Here is a 14,794-nt window from a genome sequence, read left to right on the forward strand (position 1 = left end):
TAGAAAATGCCAAAGATTGCCCCAGTGAGACAGTTCTTGGCCTATTATCCTCATCTAAGCATAGCATTCAACACTTTTCATCTGGTGCAATTCCCCACTACCCTGCCCCATGGTAATCTGGCAGCGTTTATAGACACTTTTGTTGTTACAATTGGAGAGGAGGGAATGCAACTGGTACCAGGATGCTACCAAAATGCTATGATGCCCAGAACAGCTCCCAAACATACAGAGTAAAAAATGATGCAATCCAAAGCGTTAACAATGCCAAGGTTGAGAAACCATGGTATATACTTATTAAATCCTTGCTCTCTGAGTTTATAACAGAGTGTTGCCCATCTCTAAATACCAACTTTTTGTATCACCTTTACTTATACAAGTTAAATTGCCTTATTAAGCAATATCATCAACTCAAAGCAGAAAGCAAGCCCAAGTAATAAAGATTTATAAAGCAAAACTATCATTAAAATATCAAAACAAATTAAAATTAATAAAACTATTGAGACACAAGTTTCTATTTAAAAGAACATTGGAGTCAAACAGGTTTTAACTGAAGATTTAGCAAATACACCTCCATACTGAAATTAAAGAACATTACACTCTAGACGGAAGCATGATAAAAAGATGAGCCAACTGCCATGAAATTTCAAATGCTCAGAAAATAATTTCAGCATATTGACTGGTAGTCCTTAATATGTAACCAGATTGTTGTCATTAACTATTAATACCCAAACTATATTGTCTTTACAGATATAATGAAGCTCCTCTGTGCAGAAGTAGAAAATAGTTAAAACTCATTACAATAAATGAACTCAGACAAAATATTAATACTGAAATAAGCCACTAAAACTACAGGAGTCATAGCAAAATCACTGAGAGCTGAAGTAAATAGCTATATATGTATTACACAGATTTTAGGAACTACCAGGGGCTGGGGACCCAAAGGTGAAGCACATACATGTAGCCCCTACCACTATGGAACTCTCAGGCGAGTGGGAGAGGCTGATACTAAATGTACAGATGAAATGTGCAGCCAACAGTGTGTGCTGGGAGACCAGTTAGGAGCATTCTTAGTCCAGGCAAGAGGCAGTGGTGATTTGGATCAGGTGGAAGCAGGGGAAGCATCACAAATTCAACACGCGCAAGAAAGCAGTGTTGTAGACTCAATGGGACAAGGTACATGTTTGACTTTTGTGTGAGAGAGATGGTGGATGCCAAGATGATATCAAATTCTGGCACAGTGGGTTACTGAAATGAGAAAGCAGACCTGAGAAATAGGTACAGAGCAGGAGAGCCACATTTAGATTCAATCATGCTACCTTTCAGACGCTCATGTTAACAGTCTGGTAAGCAACTACAGACACTGGTGACAAGACCAGAAGAGGTTTCTGGTTATAATTATAAATTTGTCTGTAAATAGGCAGTATTTAAAGCCTTTGGTATAGATGAGATCAAACGATAAAAAGCAGAAGGCCGAGAATCCAAGGCTAGAAAACTACCACACTGAGAAGGAAATGGGCTGTCTGAGAAGAATGAGAGTGAGAGGCCACAGGAACACGAGGGACAGGAGAGTAAGTGATCAGGGAAGGAAATGAAGAATGCTCCAAGAAGGAGAATAAAGATTTCCTACAGTGAGAGTCAATGAGCTCTTCCCGACAACTTACTCAAGAAATGGACAAGAACAAGGCAACATTCAGAGGAAAGACAGCCTGTTTTCTCTGGAGGGAAAGGAAAGACAAAACGCTGAATTACAGTTTCCTAATCCTGACACCAGATGGCAGTAAAATCCCAACAGCACAATTCAGAGCCATCATCAGTGGCTTGGGGTGGCCCAAGATACACATGGGCGAAGTACATGTCAGATTTTAAAATCTCAGAGCCGAATAACATCTCTCCTCTCCTTCACACCAACCTCTCCTATTGATCATCAGATTAAACAAAAACATCACAGTAGGCATCATCTACCAGAAGTACACAGTACTACTTTACCCAAGTCATTTATTCACATGCATTTTTATACATATTTTTTCATATCTATATATCTATGTCCCAATATATAAAAGGCACTATGGAGAATTATTCTGGCTCTAAAAAAGCTTAGTATCTAACTGTGGGGATGGGGAGAAAATGTTTCAGAAAGTTGTACTATTGTTCAGAAAAGAAGTATATATTAACAGATGAAAAACTGACCAAGAAGTCTTTAAGAAAAGTTAAAATTTAGATCAACAATGTCTAAGAGAAACATAATCAAGCCACAGATGATGTAGTAAGAGTTCAAAAGTAAAGAGAAACAGGTGAATTTCAGCAATATTTTACTTAACCCAATATCCTCAAAATATTATCTACATATAATCAATATTCTAAAATTTAGTGAGATATTTTATATTCTTTTTCATCTTACATCTTGAAAATCAAGTGTGTATTTTACATTTACACAATATCCCAGTCTGAACTGGCCACATTTCAAGTGCTCAACAGGCACATTTAGCTAGTGGCTCCCATACTAAACAGCACAAATTTAGATGTTTGGGAAAAGCAGTCCAAGTTTCAAGAAAAAGCAGAGAAGGATTAAAGGATATGCAAACAAGAACAGTGAAAAGTTTAAAAGGCTATAACTGAAAAACAAAGGAAGAAACTTTCAAAAAGAGAAAAGATAGTTTATATCAAATATTGCAGAAACTGGAAGAGATCTTTGAATTTAAAACCTAAGAGTCACATGACCAGTGAGTGGGCTGACCAGTGGAACTCTGGAAACCAAATCAGACTATAAGAAACTCTATCTACTAAAGGGATTAAACTATCACTTTTCTTCCAAAAAAAAAAGTTTGGCAGAGGAAAGAAGGAAGAGAATTGGGACAATGCTCTGAGAAAAGGGGCTTGTCTGGATACATTTGGAAAGTCAAAGTGAAAGTCGCTCAGTACAGTCCATGGAATTCTCCACGCCAGAAATACTGGAGCAGGTAGCCTTTCCCTTCTCCAGGGGATCTTCCCAACCCAGGGATTGAACCCAGGTCTCCCGGATTGCAGGCGTATTCATTACCAGCTGAGCCACAAGGGAAGCCTGAGAATACTGGAGAGGGCAGCCTATCCCTTCTCTAGCATATCTTCCCGACCCAGGAATCAAACTGGGGTCTCCTGCATTGCAGGCAGATTCTTTACCAACTGAGCTATGAGGGAATCTTGGATATATTTGGAAGCTGAAGGGAAAACGCTAATTTCTTATAGAAGGAGAAACTGATAATCCAAGACCATTTTAGGTAACTGATAAAGAAGGAGCCAAAAATCACCAGGAAAAAATGGGACAAGGGAACTAAGTAGAAGAGAACAGCATAAAGGAAAGAAGAGAGAACATGAAAGGACACAGAGGAAAATTCTCATTTCAAGAGAAGGCATGAGAAATCTCTCTTTAGAAGTTCTTTACCTCAGTGACATATTTCTGTTGTTTATGCCACAAAGGTGAAAGTCACTCAGTAGTGTTTGACTCTTTGCGACCCCATGGACTTCACAATCCATGGAATTCTCCAGGCCAGAATACTGGAGCGGGTAGCCTTTCGCTTCTCAAGGGGATCTTCCCAACCCAGGGATCAAACCCACATCTCCCACATTGCAGGTGGATTCTTTACCAGCTGAGCCACAAGGGAAGCCCGAGAATACTGGAGTGGGTAGCCTATCCCTTCTCCAGCGGATCTTCCTGACCCAAGAATCGAACTGGGGTTTCCTGCACTGTAGGTGGACTCTTTATCAACTGAGCTATCAGAGAAGCCCTAACATATTTCTAGAAGTCATCAATACAAAGTAAAGAAAGTAAGGACATGAACAGATGCTTAAGGCAGAATGGAAATCATTTGTCCTTTGGGGAAAAGTATTAATTTGAGCACTGTTTCTCAAAGTGCAGGTCCCCAGACCTGCATTGCAACCTTGAGAAGGTGACAGAAGTGCAAATTCAGGGCATCACACCACCTACTGAAGTGTGCAGACCAAGCGTTCAGGGCTTTAACAAGGCCCTCCAGATGAATCTGAGGCACACAAAACTTTGAGAAGGACTGAACTAGACAACCTCACTGACACGTCAGAGTTGTTTACATGCAGCTATGGTATCTAAGTCAAGGACGCATCACTACGAACAAAGCTAGTGGTGTGATGGTATTCCAGTTGAGCTACTTAAAATCCTAAATGATGACACTGTTAAACTGCTGGACTCAATGTCAACAAATCTGGAAAAGTCAGCAGTGGCCACAGGACTGGAAAAGGTCGGTTTTCATTCCAATCCCAAAGAAGGGCAATGCCAAAGAATGCTCAATCTACTGCATGCATTTCACATGCTAGCAAGGTTATGCTCAAAATCCTTCAATCTAGACTTCAGCAGTATGTGAACAGAGAATGCCAGATGTACAAGCTGGGTTAAGAAAAGGCAGAGTAACCAGAGATCAAACTGCCACCATCCACTGGATCATGGAGAACACAAAGGAATTCCAGAAAAACATCTACATCTACTTCTGCTTCATTGACTATGCTAGTGCCTATGACCGTGTGGATCACAAAATGGTGAGAAATTCTTGGAAAAAGATGGGAGTACCAGACCACCTTACCTGTCTCCTGAGAAACTTGTACGCAGCTCAAGAAGTAACAGTTAGACTGGGACATGGAAAAGAGGACAGGTTCAAAATTGGGCAAGGAGTACAACAAGGCTGTATATTGTCATCCTGATTATTTACCCTCTCTGCAGAGTACATCACGTGAAATGCCAGGCTGGATGAATCATTAGCTGGGATCAAGACTGCTGGGAGAAATACAACAACCTCAGATATGCAGATGATACCACTCTAATGGCAGAAAATGAAGAGGAACTCAAGAGCCTCTTGATGAGAGTGAAAAGGAGAGTGAAAAAGCTGGCCTGAAACTCAACATAAAAAGAAAGAAGATCATGGCATCCAGTCCCATTACTTTATGGCAAATAGATGGGGAAAAACTGGAAGCAGTGACAGAATTTATTTTCCTGGGCTCTAAAATCATGGCAGATGGTGGCTGCAACCATGAATTAAAGGACATCAGCTCCTTGGAAGGAAAGTTATGACAAACCTGGACAGCATATTAAAAAGCAGAGACATCAGTTTTCCAACAAAGGTCCATATAGTCAAATCTATGATTTTTCCAGTAGTCATGTATATGGATATGAGAGTTGAACCATAAAGAAGGCTGAGCACTGAAGAACTGATGTTTTCAAATTGTGGTGCTGGAGAAGACTCTTGAGAGTCTCCTGGACTACAAGGAGATCAAACCAGTCAATCCTAAAGGGAATCAACCCTGAATATTCATTGGAAGGACTGTTGCTGAAGGTGAAGTTCTAATACTTTGGCCACCTGATGTGAAGAGCCAACTCACTGGAAAAGACCCTGATGCTCGGAAAGACTGAAGGCAGAAGGGGGCGGCAGATGAGATGGTTAGACAGCATCACCGAGTCAATGAACATGAATTTGAGCAAAGTCTGGGAGACAGCAAAGGACAGGGGAGCTGGGCGTGCTGCCGTCCATGGGGCTGCAAAGAATCGGACACAACTTAGTGACTGAACAACAATAACAAGTCAAAAACAGTAAAACAGAACTCATGACAGAGGCACAACATTTTTCAATGATGACGATTCTAGGGTTTTGACCATACCAGTGGACAGCTACACAGAAGAGTTGAAAAACACAAGACTGATGTTAGTTAAAAGTATCACCAAATCAAAACAGAGAGGGATGGAGAAGACTGTGTGCCAGAAACTATAATAATCCAGAAACAAAGAATTTGCTGTTGTTCAGTCAGTAAGTTGTGCCCAACTGTTTTGCGACCCCATGGACTGTAGCCCACCAGGGCCCTCCCTCTGTCCATGGGATTTCCCAGGCAAGAATACTGGAGTGGGTTGCCATTTCCTTCTCCAGAGGATCATCCCAACCTAACGAAAGAACCCATGTCTCCTGCATTGGCAGGTAGATTCTTTACCACTGAGCCACCAGGGAAGCCATGGGATCCTGAAAATTCATCAAAGAGTACAGAGACAAGGACAAGTGGTACAAATGGAGAAGTTCACAGATGACATTGGAACTGTGGCTTGGAGGAGGTAATAAGAAGCAAGAAGTATGCCCAGAACTCATCTCAAGAACCAATGAATTAGGAGGGAAGTGGTTTCAACTTGTGAAAGGTAGGTTTCTATTGCAGAAAACAGATGGAAAGAACAGTAAAAAATATATCAGGTATCTCATTTTTAATCTTGCCTCAAACACATGGACTATTAAGTTATAAAATATTTTACCAAACTTTGAGTCAACATGGAGAAGAGAGTGACTGATTCCCTTTCTTTTAACATATGCCATGACAAATTCGGATTGATTAAAAAGCTAAATGTTTGGAAGGAAGGGATAGGAAAAAAAGACCTGTCTGTCTGTCTCTCTCCAAATATATATATATAAAATAAATTTTATAAGTCTATAAGAAGAAACTACTGTGTATCAAAATACTAAGTTTATATTACATCCAAAAAAGGTACCTAAAGTTGAAATTTAATTAGATTTAAAGTGACTTTCCAATTAAGGGTGAAAACGTCAACATCAGATGGCAGTATCTTAAATATTGGTCTTTAATAATTTAATGAATGCTGACAAACCATTGAAAAGTTTTCTGAAAACTACAATAAGAAATAGATGAAGGATATGAAGCTAAATCAATGGAAGACAAATGTCATTTAAGTAAATATTTAATGTAACTCAAGTTATTTTAACTTTTTCTATCAAATATGCAAATGATCCTGACCAGTTGTGAAAATTCGGGTAATGTAGATAAACCTCATCATGAATAAAATACAATTTGGGTTGGGGTGGAAATTACTAGGGACTTAATGGTCCTAAAAGAAAAATACTAATCCAGTCCACAAAAGTTAAGACTTCAAGATACATACAGAGAGCAAATACTAGATAGAGCTGAAATAGCAAACATTTCTGTCAGAATGCTTTTCTCATCTTTAACAATAAATCTCCTTTCTTTTCCTCTATTTATACGTCTATAAAAATCTTTGTCTAGGCTCAACCCAATGTGACCAAATGCTGCAAAATACTTTTAATTTCTTCTTTTTCTTGTCATAACACCTGGTTAATTTAGTTTGCACTTGGTTTAAAATGTCAGCCCAAAGAGTTTCTATCTGAGAAAAAAAAGTCATGACTATCAAAACGATCCAGTTATCCATAAATAATACCGATGTCTTCATGTGTGTCACCAGTGCACATGACATTAGTTTTATGAAACAACTGAGTCCTAATTTTCTTAGGATTTTGGTCACCCACTATAATTTATGACAAATTTATGAGGTTAAAAATGGATATACAAAGGCTTGGTTTGTTTTTTTAATTATGATAATATGGCAAGGACAAATTGAGCAACCTTGTATCTTTTACCTTATACTGAAACAAAACCCTTTCATAGATTTATTTCTGTTTCTTTGATGTGAGAATGTAATGAGTCTTTAAAGCATGTAGTTCAACAGAAAAATCAACAATGCTTTCATCTATAAACCTATTCCTAATAAAATCAAGGAATTTTTCCTTTACAAATGATTTCTATAATGTGACTGTAGTATTTTCATAATTTAAGGTTTTAAATTTTTATTTTTAATTAGAAATTAGTTAAGCTTTTTTATTCTTTCATTTCATTGATACTTCCTATTCATCATGTGGGAGAGCAAAATATTTCCCAATTATTTAGTAAATCAATTTAACTACTATTAACAACTTATATAAGTAAATATGTTCCAATGTCAATATTCCCTGGTTCCCTATTTTAGATTTCTAAAACTGATCTTCCACTATTTAATGCCACCACCTCCAACACCAACCTTTCCAATCCAAAAAAAAACCCTTAGCTCATCTTTTACAGAGTAATTAAGTTGCTGTAATTATACTTTAGAGAGGAAAAGTAACCTATAGAAACAGTTTCCTGATGCTTAATGTACTCATGTGACTAGTAACAGCTATCATTATTGCTCTGAAAATCCAATACTGTAAATGCAGAAAAACCTATTTATCCAGGTTATGAATATGAAAAATACTCAAATATATGCAAGAATAAAAAAGGATTTTATTAGTGAGGCTCCTTAGTATACACTAATGGTTCTCAAGTGATGGTGCTTTTGCTCCTACTAGGACAGGTGGCGATATCTGAAGACACGATATTTCTGACTCACAACTGGGGATAGTACTAGCATCTAATGGGTAAAGCTCAGGGGTGCTGCTAAACATCCTACAAAGCACAGGACAGACCCCCTACAATAAAAAACTGCCCAGTATCATATGTCAATAGCGACAAAGTTCAGCAGTCCTGAGTCAGACAGACACATGTACAAATACACTCACTCCCTTATAAATTTATCAGTCGACGAAACAAGAAAAAATATTCAAGAGCTTCTTGGAACCAATGAACAATTCTAAAATGTTGCTTTATAATACACATAACATCAAGCACTAAAGTTTCTTCAATTCTCCTATTCAAATTATGTTACATTTTCAAGTAAAATATTTCCTACTCTATTTTCAATCTTTTAATTTATATACAGTCCCATAGATAAGAGCACAGGCTCTGGAACAAGCCTGTCAGGCTTCAATTCTGGTTCCGTCATTTGGTTACCATGGGAAAGGTTTGAAGTTACTTAACCTCTCTGTGCCTGTATCCTCATCTATAAAATGGAAATGATGGGACTAAAAGGAATAATGCCTACAAGCATACATAACATGTATCATATGTATTAACTCTCTAACTCAAATTAAAGAAAAAACAAATACTGACAATACCAAGCACTGACAACGATGTGAAACAACTGGATTTCACATACAGGAATATAAACAGGCACACAGCTGCTAGCTCTCGGTCCACAAATCACCACATGACTAACAAATGCACATCATCATCAGTGACCAATCACACTGCATTTTTCAAAGGATTGGTCACCATGTATGTGTTATTCAGTTCACAGGCAAACAACAAAGATGGAGTTTTGTTGCCTTTTTGTGCCAAAAAACAGAAGAAGTGTAATGGTAGGAATGGAATTCAAACTGAATATAAATGGAGTTATGGAAGAAATAAGTGACCAAGGGAACGACGGCAATGTTGCTTTCAAGACATGCACTGGTGTGTTCACAACTACTGTATATAAAACAGATAACTGATGGGAACATACTGAATAGCACAGGGAAGCCTACTGGGTGCTCTGTAATGACCTATAGAGGAAAGGAGTCTGGCAGTGAGTGGACATATGTATATGTATGGCCGATTCACTTTGCTATACACCAGAAACTCGCACAACACTGTAGATTAACTATACTCCAATAAAATTAGCATTAACAAGGATGTGGAGCAACTGGAATTCTCATACACTGCTCGAAGTAATGTGAAATAGCCACTTTAGCAAATAATGTAACAACTTTCTATAATGTCCAACACATACCTACCATACAACCCAGAAATCTCACTATGAGTTTACACAAGATAAATAAAATTCTGTGTTCACTCAAAAGAAAAAAAAAAAGATACGCAGCCTGAGGAAAAATGGTAAAGGCAAACTTACTGAAGGCAAACAAGGAAAGGCACTATGACAAAAAGGATAAAGATGTCCCAGAGGAAGGGAGGCTAATAAAAAATCCACAGTAAAGGAACTCTCAGAGATATTTCCAACAATGAAAATGCCAAGGATAAAGTACTGGAAACTGACTCAAACTCAGAACGCAGTATAACAATTCATCAAGGCATAAAAAAGATGCTTGCTTCGAGGAGACAAACAAACACATGTTCAAACTACTCATGATAAGTTTTTGACAAAGGTTTCTAATGTTTTAAATTACAGTGTATTAAATGAATATTAGTTTTACTTTGACAAAAAGTTTTTACAAGTTACAACAACTGTAATTATTGTCACTGACTATTAAGATTGCTTTAGGTCAGAATAACAATCACCTTTGAAGAGGAAGAAGAAAGCAACTGAATAGAAGCATGAAAAAGCTTCTGAGATGCAAGTAAAATTCTCTCTCTTAACCTGGATTGTGGTTACACTTACAGTTCACACTGAGCTATATACCTTGATTTATGTACTTTGTATACGTTATATGCTCTAGTGTCTTTTTTTTTTTAAAGATGTTTATTGTCCTTTAAAAATATGAAATATAAAAATATAGCTCTTTGTCACTTACAATGGTATGAAAGGATTTTTTTGGAAAGCAAACAGAACTTTTATCTTTCAAAAAAGAATTTCCATTATTAATGTTTAAGGGAAAACAAATTGTAAGATCAACTACTGTCTAAAAATCCTTATTACATCTTAAGGATTTCTTCTGAACACTCATACAGCATAGCTTACTCGCCCAAGAGAAGACAGCCTTGTCAACCACCACCACCAACTTGGTGTCAGGTAACCATCTCAGGATCACCAAGAAATCCGAGCAACAAGAGTAGCTTCCTCCACCTCAGATACTCTCTGCAAACGCAAAACTTTCCAAACATCTTGGCTGGGAAATCATCATCCAACTTATATTTTGTTGTGATCTACTTTTTCATTATTCAGAAAAATGCTGTTCTTTAACAAAGCAACTCAACTTTTAACATTGTTTCCAAATACAACTCTCTTTAGGGGACCTGCAGGAAAGTCAGTGAACAGATTCAAACAAAATCTCATAAAAAAAACATTTTTAAAAATCCTTTGTAATAAAATGTAAAGTTTTTTTTTCTCCCACAGTTTTTCTTAAATCTTTAGTGCCTGTTATTATATGTATGCAACCAAATGCTATCAAATGACTAGTGAATAAGCAAACACAAAATAATTATCATTAGGAAAATTTTAAGTGTTCCATTGCCCTTGGTTTAACAGCTTGTATTTCAGTAAACTCACTCCTGGCTTTAATTCTGTACCATATATTTAACAGATATTTTCTACTAATAAAATCTTTGATATATTTTAAAAAATATTTCTATTTCATAGAGTTTGACCTAAAGATAACATTGCTTCAAGGCTTACCTCAGTTTTTGCTACTTCAACAAAATACCATTACTACTTTAAGAAACACTAAAAAAAAAAAAAGAAAGAAAGAAACACTTTAAGGTTCAAAAATGAAGAACTAAATTCTAAATTGACTTTTGAAAAAAATCTAGAAAAACTGAACCAAAAAACTTGATTTTTAGCTATCTGCTCAGTCATCAGAGAGCTAAGAATGAAGCAGAATTATGGATCTACAAGACAAGAAACCCAGAGAGCTAGGTCTGTCTTTTGGGGGTTGCTTTTGCTTTTATGCATCTGCCAATTTCAAACGCATCAGTTGAAAGGATGAAAAGCTAAGAAATAATGTTGACTGCTTCAAAGGATTAGGATAGTACATAAAAACAGAGTCCAGACTGTACTAAAGAGGGCTGAAACTACTAAGGCCTACACAATGAGCCCAGGTGAACTGGAAACAGACTAGCCTGGCTCATATAACCTAAACTCCCTAAGGTAACCCTGAACCACCCCACGTCCGAGGTCAGGGGCAGAAGCCGGGAGGACCCCATGCCCGAAGGGCGGCGGCCAAGAGGAGTTACCCGACGATCGAGGTTAGATGCAGTGGCCTCGAGTACCAGACTACGACGGCGCAGGACCGGCCGAGAGGAGCTACCCCGCGTCCTAGGTCAGGGGGGCCTGCCGAGAGGAGACACCCAGTGTCCGAGGTCAGGGGCGGCGACAAGAGGAGTTACCCCGTGTCCGAGGTCAGGGGCAGCAGCCGGGAGGAGCTACCCCACGCCCCTAAGCCTGAGGCCTGGGGCGGCGGGCGGGAGGAGCTACCCCACACCCCTACGCCAGAGGCCAAGGGCGGCAGCCGGGAGGAGCAAACCCATGCCGGAGGCCAGAGGCAGTGGCCGGGAGGACCAAGCCCACGCCGTGGCTGCACGGGTGCAGGAGGGCCTAGAGGAGCTATCCCACATTGAAGGTCAGGAAGGGCGGTGGTGAGAAGATACCCCTCCTCCAAGGTAAGGAGCAATGGCTGCTCTTTGCTGGAGCAGCTGTGAAGAGATACCCCACACCCAAGCTAAGAGAAACCCAAGTAAGACCGTAGGTGTTGCAAGAGGGCAGACACACTGAAACCATACTCACAGAAAACTAGTCAATCTAATCGCACTAGGACCACAGCCTTGTCTAACTCAATGAAACTAAGCCACGCCCGTGGGGCAAACCCAAGATGGGCGGGTCATGGTGGAGAGATCTGACAGAATGTCGTCCACTGGAGAAGGGAATGGCAAACCACTTCAGTATTCTTGCCTTGAGAACCACATGAACAGTATGAAAAGGCAAAATGATAGGATACTGAAAGAGGAACTCCCCAGGTCAGTAGGTGCCCAATATGCTACTGGAGACTAATGGAGAAATAACTTCAGAAAGAATGAAGGGATGGAGCCAAAGCAAAAACAATACCCAGCTGTGGATGTGACTGGTGATAGAAGCAAAGTCCGATGCTGTAAAGAGCAATATTGCATAGGAACCTGGAATGTCAGGTCCATGAATCAAGGCAAATTGGAAGTGGTCAAACAAGAGATGGCAAGAGTGAATGTCGACATTCTAGGAATCAGCGAACTGAAATGGACTGGAATGGGTGAATTTAACTTAGATGACCATTATATCTACTACTACAGGCAGGAGTCCCTCAGAAGAAATGGAGTGGCCATCATGGTCAACAAAAGAGTCCGAAATGCAGTACTTGGATGCAATCTCAAAAACGACAGAATGATCTCTGTTCGTTTCCAAGGCAAACCATTCAATATCACAGTAATCCAAGTCTATGCCCCAACCAGTAACACTGAAGAACCTGAAGTTGAACGGTTCTGTGAAGACCTACAAGACCTTTTAGAACTAACACGCAAAAAAGATGTCCTTTTCATTATAGGGGACTGGAATGCAAAAGTAGGAAGTCAAGAAACACCTGGAGTAACAGGCAAATTTGGCCTTGGAATACAGAATGAAGCAGGGCAAAGAGTTTTGCCAAGAGAATGCACTGGTCATAGCAAACACCCTCTTCCAACAACACAAGAGAAGACTCTATACATGGACATCACCAGATGGTCAACACCGAAATCAGATTGATTATATTCTTTGCAGCCAAAGATGGAGAAGCTCTATACAGTCAGCAAAAACAAGACCAGGAGCTGACTGTGGCTCAGACCATGAACTCCTTATTGCCAAATTCAGACTGAAATTGAAGAAAAGTAGGGAAAACCACTAGACCATTCAGGTATAACCTAGATCAAATCCCTTATGATTAGACAGTGGAAGTGAGAAATAGATTTAAGGGACTAGATCTGATAGATAGAGTGCCTGATGAACTATGGAATGAGGTTCGTGACACTGTCCAGGAGACAGGGATCAAGACCATCCCCATGGAAAAGAAATGCAAAAAAGCAAAATGGCTGCCTGGGGAGGCCTTACAAATAGCTGTGAAAAGAGGAGAAGCAAAAAGCAAAGGAGAAAAGGAAAGATATAAGCATCTGAATGCAGAGTTCCAAAGAATAGCAAGAAGAGATAAGAAAGTCTTCTTCACTGATCAATGCAAAGAAATAGAGGAAAACAACAGAATGGGAAAGACTAGAGATCTCTTCAAGAAAATCAGAGATACCAAAGGAACATTTCATGCAAAGATGGGCTTGATAAAGGACAGAAATGGTATGGACCTAACAGAAGCAGAAGATATTAAGAAGAGGTGGCAAGAATACACAGAAGAACTGTACAAAAAGATCTTCACGACCCAGATAATCACGACGGTGTGATCACTGACATAGAGCCAGACATCCTGGAATGTGAAGTCAAGTGGGCCTTAGAAAAGCATCACTATGAACAAAGCTAGTGGGGGTGATGGAATTCCAGTTGAGCTATTTCAAATCCTGAAAGATGATGCTGTGAAAGTGCTGCACTCAATATGCCAGCAAATTTGGAAAACTCAGCAGTGGCCACAGGACTGGAAAAGGTCAGTTTTCATTCCAATCCCAAAGAAAGGCAATGCCAAAGAATGCTCAAACTACCACACAATTGCACTCATCTCACACGCTAGTAAAGTAATGCTCAAAATTCTCCAAGCCAGGCTTCAGCAATATGTGAACCGTGAACTTCCTGATGTTCAAGCTGGTTTTAGAAAAGGCAGAGGAACCAGAGATCAAATTGCCAGCATCTGCTGGATCATGGAAAAAGCAAGAGAGTTCCAGAAAAGCATCTACTTCTGCTTTATTGACTATGTCAAAGTCTTTGACTGTGTGGATCACGATAAACTGTGGAAAATTCTGAAAGAGATGGGAATACCAGACCACCTGATCTGCCTCTTGAGAAATTTGTATGCAGGTCAGGAAGCAACAGTTAGAACTGGACATAGAACAACAGACTGGTTCCAAATAGGAAAAGGAGTCCGTCAACGCTGTCTATTGTCACCCTGTTTATTTAACTTATATGCAGAGTACATCGTGAGAAACGCTGGACTGGAAGAAGCACAAGCTGGAATCAAGATTGCCGGGAGAAATATCACCTCAGATATGCAGATGACACCACCCTTATGGCAGAAAGTGAAGAGGAACTCAAAAGCCTCTTGATGAAAGTTAAAGTGGAGAGTGAAAAAGTTGGCTTAAAGCTCAACATTCAGAAAATGAAGATCATGGCATCCAGTCCCATCACTTCATGGGAAATAGATGGGGAAACAGTGGAAACAGTGTCAGACTTTATTTTTCTGGGCTCCAAAATCACTGCAGATGGCGACTGCAGCCATGAAATTAAAAGACG

General features: G+C 39.3%; 1 protein-coding gene across 14 annotated transcripts in view; it reads right to left on the bottom strand.

The window, feature by feature from the left end:
- The window catches only part of PPHLN1 (periphilin 1), a 175,191-nt gene that overhangs the window by 100,241 nt on the left and 60,156 nt on the right, over nucleotides 1–14,794 (bottom strand). The gene's annotated exons all lie outside the window — the stretch shown is intronic.

The sequence above is a fragment of the Bos javanicus genome, chromosome 5 (genome assembly GCF_032452875.1).
Source record: "Bos javanicus breed banteng chromosome 5, ARS-OSU_banteng_1.0, whole genome shotgun sequence".
NCBI lineage: Eukaryota > Metazoa > Chordata > Mammalia > Artiodactyla > Bovidae > Bos > Bos javanicus.